The 8,034-nt window shown below is 42.6% G+C and overlaps 1 long non-coding RNA gene across 1 annotated transcript in view; it reads right to left on the bottom strand.

Annotated features, from left to right (window-relative positions):
• Positions 1-1,073: 1,073 nt before the first annotated feature.
• Positions 1,074-8,034, bottom strand: part of LOC112551280 — a 13,005-nt gene continuing 6,044 nt past the window's right edge. The window contains exons 2-3 of the long non-coding RNA XR_003095548.1: positions 1,827-2,025; positions 1,074-1,191 (exon numbers count right to left, since the gene is read on the bottom strand). This is a non-coding gene — a long non-coding RNA (uncharacterized LOC112551280). The remainder of the gene's footprint in view (positions 1,192-1,826; positions 2,026-8,034) is intronic.

The raw sequence follows: 8,034 nt of genomic DNA on the forward strand, positions 1-8,034 counted from the left end.
TGTTTTTAGGGTGGTTTTTTTTTGGGTTGTTCTCCCGCCCTGGCGGGGGGTCGGGCTAGAAGATCTATTAGGTCCCTTCCGACCCTGTAACTATGAAACTATGAGTACTAAAAGATGGCGCACTAACAGCCCATACTGAGCCATGCCAACTGCACATGGTTATTTTTGGCCACTACGTCGCTGTAGCAACTGTAACAAGGAAGTGTGTTTCTACGGCGACATCATGGTTTTTGCCAACAGACTCAACAGTACCATAGCGTGTCGCTACAGCACCATAGTGTCTTGTGTAGAAGCACCTAGTGATTCTTATTTTTATCTATGAGGTCACAATAGCATCTTGGAGAAGCTAAATCAACTTGAAGAGGTCTGCCTGAAAATAACAGGAGCAGGAGATGTACAGACATTACTGTAAGAACTTCTTACAGCATGATAGTATCATAACAATTAAAAAAGCAAATTCACCTGCATCCAAAGGACGAACCACATCCTTCTAAACAACAATAGAGGCAAGGGGTGTTTTTATGATATTTTTTTGGACCAACTATAGAGTCCAATGTTAGACAACCCAGTTTAGGGCATAAAAATGCCCATCTTCAGAGCCTTTCCCAGACCTGAAAAAGAGCATGTTGTGTCCAACATCTCTCCCACCTGTATAGTTGGTCCAATAAAACATATCATAAAAACTTTTTGCCTCATGTACATTTCCTGGACCATCATGGCTATAGCAACACTCCAACCCTACTACTTCTAAGCAGCGTCTTCGAATTCATCTTTACTCCAAATTGTCAATCCATTCCCAAGGAATGGTATTTCTACTGTTTTGACTAAGACTAATTATTTCCCCCTGATACTTCAAAACCTTTGTTGAATTTAGACCAAATCTCTGTAATATAAAACATTTAATATAAAACATATGACTTCATTCCTCTAATATAAAGAAGAGCAAGTGAATTTTTTTCTGCTACAAGCTGACACATAAAAAGTCTGACATAGTTTTCTGTGTAGGAAAATCTATTTTAGGAAGTCTAGCAGATACTACTGAAAAAAAATGTGGAATCACTGTTGCATTTCCTGTCATAATGCATCATTTAATTTACTGCACAATTAGACATGGCTACACATATGTTTTGGGATTTACTTCTTGTCTTTGAAGCTTGCAATGCCAGGATGATATGGGAGTATCTAGGAGGTCTGGAATAAAAATTAAAAATTAGAAGAATAATTGTGTGAGTAAAAGATGACATTTCATTGGTACACTAAAAATCACAAAGGCAAAAGTTATGTGAAAGAAATCAGTTAGAAAATCCAGGTGGATTAGGTACTTTTGTTTGTAAATGACAAACAAGATATAGTTATGTACATGCTTCTTATAATGACTACCATTTCCCTCTGAAATTTAGTGGGTCTTGCTCCAGCTTCCAGAGTTGAAGCAGCTCTGAAGCTGAAGAAAATTAAAGATTTAACAATTTGTTACCCCCTGTCGTTCAAAATCTAAACAAATAATAAATCTTTTTTCAATGGGAACTAAGAAAGTCATAAAAACACACACCAGCAGCTTAACAATAGGTAGACAAACATGGCACAAGCCTTTAATAAGTAGGGGAGGATTCCAGAATGGAACCAGAATGGAACCTTATCCTCCTGTTCCTTTCCCTGCCTCCTTCCCTCCCTCCCACACCCTGCATCTTACCTGCAGTAGCTCTAGTTCCAGCTCTGGCAGGGGGAGGGTAGAGTAGCAATGGCAGTGCAAGGTGCATGCATGTACCACCAGCCCACCACATTCATTTCCCACTGAAAATCAGGGTTTAAATGGTCACTCTACTTACATGTCAGTAGAAAATGAAAAAGAGGTGATATCCCCTTGTAGCAGCAAATATTTGGCTGGTGCTCTTGTGCATAAATACACACGCCTTACCCCAAGTTCCACATTTCCTCTCATTGTTTTTAGCTGAGAACATAGGAGTTTAAAACCAGATTGGGAATCATGCATGAATAAAAAATCCTGGTGCCCAGTTTCTTCTGTGTCTTGAGACAAGTGAGAGAAGTTAAATTAAGCTGAGTCTAAACATTTCTTAATAATAAACTGCATCTCATGGTAAGCAATTAAAATACATATTTTCCTATAATAGTCTTACTACTCTAGTTGCCACCAAGACATTATTTGATCATTAACTGGATGGGAAATGCTCTGCACGTGTATAAATATGAAAGAAAGTGGTTCATGAGAATTTCCCTGTGGAGGTATGATTCTTAAGAAGAATCCAATGTTAAAATATACAAAAGCCTGAGGCCCTAACATGTGTGGAATATTCCTACAGGGATTTCCAGGAACAAATATGTAACCTCTAAAGCACTGAGTCCAGGACAGCTTCTTCCCAGCTCTCAATCACTAATAATACCCTGATGCTGAAAGAGGACAAGATTTAACCCATCAAGCTTTACCCAAAGTCATTTTCATTTTGCAGGTTATAAAATCTCAATTTATGGGAGACAGGATATCAACCTACTGAAATATATTTGTGAACCTTTTCCCTTTAACCAAATATCAAAGAATAAAAGATCAAAGAATGCAGTTCAGCAGTGCATCCCAGTACAGTTCTAAATAGGAACGTTCCATATAGTGCATGCAGAAGGCCAACTTAGGGAAATGACACAAGAGATTATCAAAGCACCGGAAGAGCCAAATTTTGCACATGATCAGGGCTCTGCAGACATGACAGCCAAGAGTCACAATTCTGAAGACACGTGGCGTAAATCTGCTGTTTAGCGCTACATTTTTTTAAAATTAAAAGAGATAATTCAGTAATTTGCATCCATCTCTGTAGTGTCAGCATAACCCAGCGTGCTAGAGCAGTATCAGTTATTTTCAACGCCAATAAATACAAGGTTCTCCACCTTGGGGAAAAAAAACCCGCAGCATCCTTATAGGCTCGGCAGTGCTATGTTGGCTAGCACTATGGAAGAAAGAGACTTGGGGGTCATCATTGACCACAAGATGAACATGAGCCTGCAATGCGATGCGGCGGCTAGTAAAGCGACCAAAACGCTGGCTTGCATCCATAGATGCTTCTCATGCAAATCCCGGGACGTCATTCTCCCCCTGTACTCGGCCTTAGTGAGGCCGCAGCTGGAGTACTGTGTCCAGTTTTGGGCTCCACAATTCAAAAGGGATGTGGAGAAGCTTGAGAGAGTCCAGAGAAGAGCCATGCGCATGATCAGAGGTCAGGGAAGCAGACCCAACGATGACAGGCTGAGAACCCTGGGGCTCTTTAGCCTGAAAAAGCGCAGGCTCAGGGGTGATCTGATAGCCACCTACAAGTTTATCAGGGGTGACCACCAGCATCTGGGGGAACGTTTGTTCACCAGAGCGCCCTGAGGGATGACGAGGTCGAATGGTCACAAACTACTTCAAGATCGTTTCAGGCTGGACATAAGGAAGAATTTCTTTACTGTCTGAGCCCCCAAGGTCTGGAACAGCCTGCCACCGGAGGTGGTTCAAGCGCCTTCATTGAACACCTTCAAGATGAAACTGGATGCTTATCTTGCTGGGATCCCATGACCCCAGCTGACTTCCTGCCCTTTGGGCGGGGGGCTGGACTCGATGATCTTTCGAGGTCCCTTCCAGCCCTGATGTCTATGAAATCTATGAAATTTCTCAGTAGATTTTCTCTTATTAAACAAATATATTGTATGACTGCATATGGTGGTGGAATAGTTAAGAGATTGCCATATGGCTCCAGAACTGTGAGTTCAAGTCTTGTTTTGGACTTAAGCCAAATGCCACCTCACGTCGTTGGGCACCTGGTTATCTGGAGCCAGAGATAGCTAGACATGAATGCTAACCAAACCATGCCTTTGTGGTGCCACTAGCCATAGAAGATAGCATGTGTTAACCACACTTCATGGGCTTTGTAGACTAAGGCACTGTACTGTAGCAATTATACTGAAATAAGAGACAAAAAAAAAGATCCATGTATAATAACCTTAAAAAGCCACCAGCTCAAGTTATCCTCTTATTAGGTCAGAAATGCCATTTCTAATAATTTTTTTGTGTTTATTCTTCATTTTCTCCTTAAGCATGTGAAATTAAGACGCCTTAGTTTAGCTCCTTCTTATATTCCCCCCCTACCAGATGGTGGTGTTACTATATCTTTGATAATACATTAAATGTACCTTGGAGACATAAAATATCATTGTAAATGTCATATATGAACAATATTACTTGCTAAACGTGTTTCAATGGGTGTATATGGGCTAGAGTACATTTCCTACTTGGCCATAATTCTACAGCGGACTAAATATTAAATCTGGACTACCCACTTATAAAATGTACAGAATGGGCTAATGATATTTTTGTATAAATTAGGCAAGTGAAGGGTAGTGTTGAAACATCCAAATATTTCTCAATAATTATTACTCATCACTTTATTAACCCTTATTAAAAGTAGTTCAAATGTGCCAAACATTTAGGGAAACCTAAGCTATAAGAGGCATTATCCATCATGAGTGCCAATTATTAATTTTAAAAGATCATTCAGAATTTGCATCCATCTCAGAATGCAGTGTCAGCATACCTCGACATGCTGGTGCAGTATCAGTTATTGTGCAGTAGATTTTCTTTTATCAAACAAATATATTGTATGACTGGATATGGTGGTGGAGCAGTTAAGAGACTACCAACAGGAACATCATAAATTTCTGTTACAAAAATCTTTCTAATATTCCCCTACACCTCTCCAAGACAGCTGTAGAACCAGAAATTCAAGAAGAGGTTCTTGAAACAGTGGAAGAGGAAATGCACGGTGCTCTACCCAGTGTGGCCTGAAAGAGTACAAAACAGCCCCTTTGACCAGAGAGATCTTAAGTGAATTAATCTCAGAAATCAGAGCTTTAAAATCCTTTATGGAGGCACAATTTTATAAAATCAGAGAAGAGAAAAAGAAATTGGGGTAGGGTCACAGACCTGGAGATAAAGGTGGAAGGAAACCTTCAATCAGCAATACATCTGCAAAATAAAATGAACCTGATTGAAAAAAAGAAAAAGATGGTTTAAGAGAAAACTAAGACTGTAGAAAATCAAGAGATAAGAAATAGTGCAAGAATAAGACAATTCCTAGAAGATATGGAGAAGGGAGAGCCAGCAGAATATTTAAAGAAGGTATCTATTCCACTCCTTCACACAACTTAAAACAAAGGAATGGCAACAGTCCTCATGGATAAAGCTATCTACACTCCTCTCTCTCTCTCCTTCCCCACCAAAACCAACTAAGACACATGATACTATAATTTTCTGTTTCAAACAGAAGTAGCAGATTCAGAAGAAGGTTAAGAGACTTCTGATGCTATTCTAGAAGAACATAAAATACAAGTGTTTCAAGATTCATCACAGACATCATTTAGGAGAAGCAAGGAAGTTAGTGAAATTACAGCATCTCCCAGAGAAACAAGTATAAGATATGGATGGTGTTTTCCTTTTAAATGTATCTTTACACAACAAAAACAGCAGTGCATTATGAAAAAGAAAAAAAAAGGAGATCTTAAAATATTTGAGCAACTAACTTTAATGGAAAGCACCATGGAATCTCAGCTCAATAATGACACAGAGAGGCATCATAAAACTGAACGGAAAACTATTAAATCCAAGAAAAAGATGATGCCAAAGTACAAGGACAGGGAGATTGGGAGAAATTACAAAACTAGGGGTATTCAAGAGGATTTGATTGGGTATGAGGGAGATGAAAAGGAAAATGGAAGAGGGAATATCACATGGGGGAGAAAAGATTTTAAAAAGTAGTATTTGGATCCAATATAATCAGGAAATCAGGGAAGTAAAAACATTCTAGCTAAGGGACAGAAGTTACACACAAGCCACTTTCAGTGATCAGAAACTGGTTTAAACCTGTAACAGAACAGAAGTTTAGCAAACAGAAGCTGCTTTCAAAGTCTAGGGACATATATTCAAAAAGTCTAAGCTTGAATTGATTTAATCTTTACAGGTTAGTCTAACCTGGCTAGGCTGAACCAGTTTGTAACCGTTCAGACATTCCCTCTGGACTGAAAAAAATTCAGACACATGCCTGCAGTGGCTCAGGGTAGAAACTGGGGGGCACTAGAGCAGCCCTCCCTGCCCTTCCAGGGCTGAGCTGCAGGGAGGGGCCCAGGCAGGACACTCTGATGTGCCCCCTCCCTCCCCCTGAGCAACCCAGATAGGTTTATCACCATTAACTCGGTGTTTATCAACCTATTAAGAAAACAAAGCCTCTGTTAGTTCAAGCTCTTCTTAAACAGGTTTTCCAAGGAAGGACATTACCAGCTACCTGTTGATTAGCTCCAAAAAGCCTTTGTCATCTCCCACAGCACGGACTGTAGCCAGCATGAGATCTGCTAGCTAATGCTGAGAGGTGTAAGGCAAAGGGGCAGAAGGAATAATCCCTGTTTAGCAGGGAGAAACCAGGCAGATGCCTGCAGTCTGTGCTGGAGCTCCGGTGAGGGAACAGAGGGGAGGCGGGGATTCCTGCTTAGCAGGGAGTGGTGGGGGCAGAACAGCCTGCAGTCTCTGCCAGAGCTGCAGCCAGGGAGCAGAGGGGAGGGGCCAGCCCTGCTGTGGAACAAAGAGCCCCGCCCAGCTCAGAGAGCATGCTGGGATGCTGGGGGGGAGGTTATCTTAAACCAGCAAGGGGTCTGGGACAGACATTGCATAAACCGGTTTGATCCAAATCAGTTAAGTGTGATACTACATTCAACCAGGTTTATCCCAAACCAGTTTCAGCTATTTTCAAACTGGTTTATGTGCTCTGAACATCTATTCTGTTACAGGTTTAAACCAGTTTCTGATCACCTAAACTGATTTCTGTGTAATGTCAGTCTCTAGCCAAAATGACCAAAACCAGTTTACAAAAAGTCTGATACTGCATCCAATCAGGTTTAACTGATTTAGGTCAAACCCATTTATGGAACCTCTGCCCTAGATCCCTTCCAGGTTCAAGTTCACTCACAGTCCTCCAGCATCCCAGGATGCTTTGCAGCCCTGGGCTATGCTGCCTGCTGCCTTGCCCCTCTCCTCCTTAGCCTGCTTCCTGCCTGTGTCTGTCAGCCCATAGAGATGGGGGGAGCAGGGGAACAGATCCCCATCCCCCGCTAGACAGAGTCTACACATCACATGGGGGAGGGAATGTCCCGGTCCAAGGGACTTTTCAGACCCTGGCAGCCCTCTCCCCTCCCCTTTTCCAGCTGCTGATTGCTTCAGCGGCTGGCCCCACCCAGGCGACAGGACAGAAGCAAAAGCAGTCCTCCAGGCTGGGTGCCTGCCCATGCATCCCAGCATGGGGGCATCAGGGAGCCCCTGCCTTGGTGGGCTTCCTCCCACCCCAGCCCAGGGTCCCCCAGCCTGCGGCAGCCCTAGGGAGCTCAGGGGAATCTTCCCTTCCCGAATGGCAGAGCTATTTGCTGTCACAACCCAAGGGTGTGATTTTGTGTGTGCGCGCTTCATAGATGTCATAGATTTCATAGACATTAGGGCTGAAAGGGACCTTGGAAGATCATCGAGTCCAGCCCCCTGCCCAAAGGGCAGGAAGTCAGCTAGGGTCATATGATCCCAGCAAGATAAACATCCAATTTTCTCTTGAAGGCGTTCAAAGTAGGTGCTTGAACCACTTGGCCTCTGGTGGCAGTCTATTCCAGACCTTGGGGGTGTGGGCAGTAAAGAAGTTCTTCCTTATGTCCAGCCTGAAATGGTCATGAAGAATTTTGTGAATGTTTGACCTTGTCATCCCCTGGGGCACTCTGGTGAACAGACGTTGCCCCAGATCCTGATGAGCACCCCTGATAAACTTATAGGCAGCTACCAAATCACCCCTGAGCTTGCACTTTTCCAGGCTGAAGAGCCCCAGGGCTCTCAGCCTCTCATCATAAGGTCTGTTTTCCTGACCTCTTATCATGTGTATGGCTCTCCTCTGGACTCTCTCAAGCTTCTCCACATCCTTTTTGAATTGTGGAGCCCAAAACTGGACACAGTACTCCAGCTGCGGCCTCACC

This window comes from Alligator sinensis, unplaced genomic scaffold (assembly GCF_000455745.1).
Source record: "Alligator sinensis unplaced genomic scaffold, ASM45574v1 scaffold1213_1, whole genome shotgun sequence".
Taxonomy (NCBI): Eukaryota; Metazoa; Chordata; order Crocodylia; family Alligatoridae; genus Alligator; species Alligator sinensis.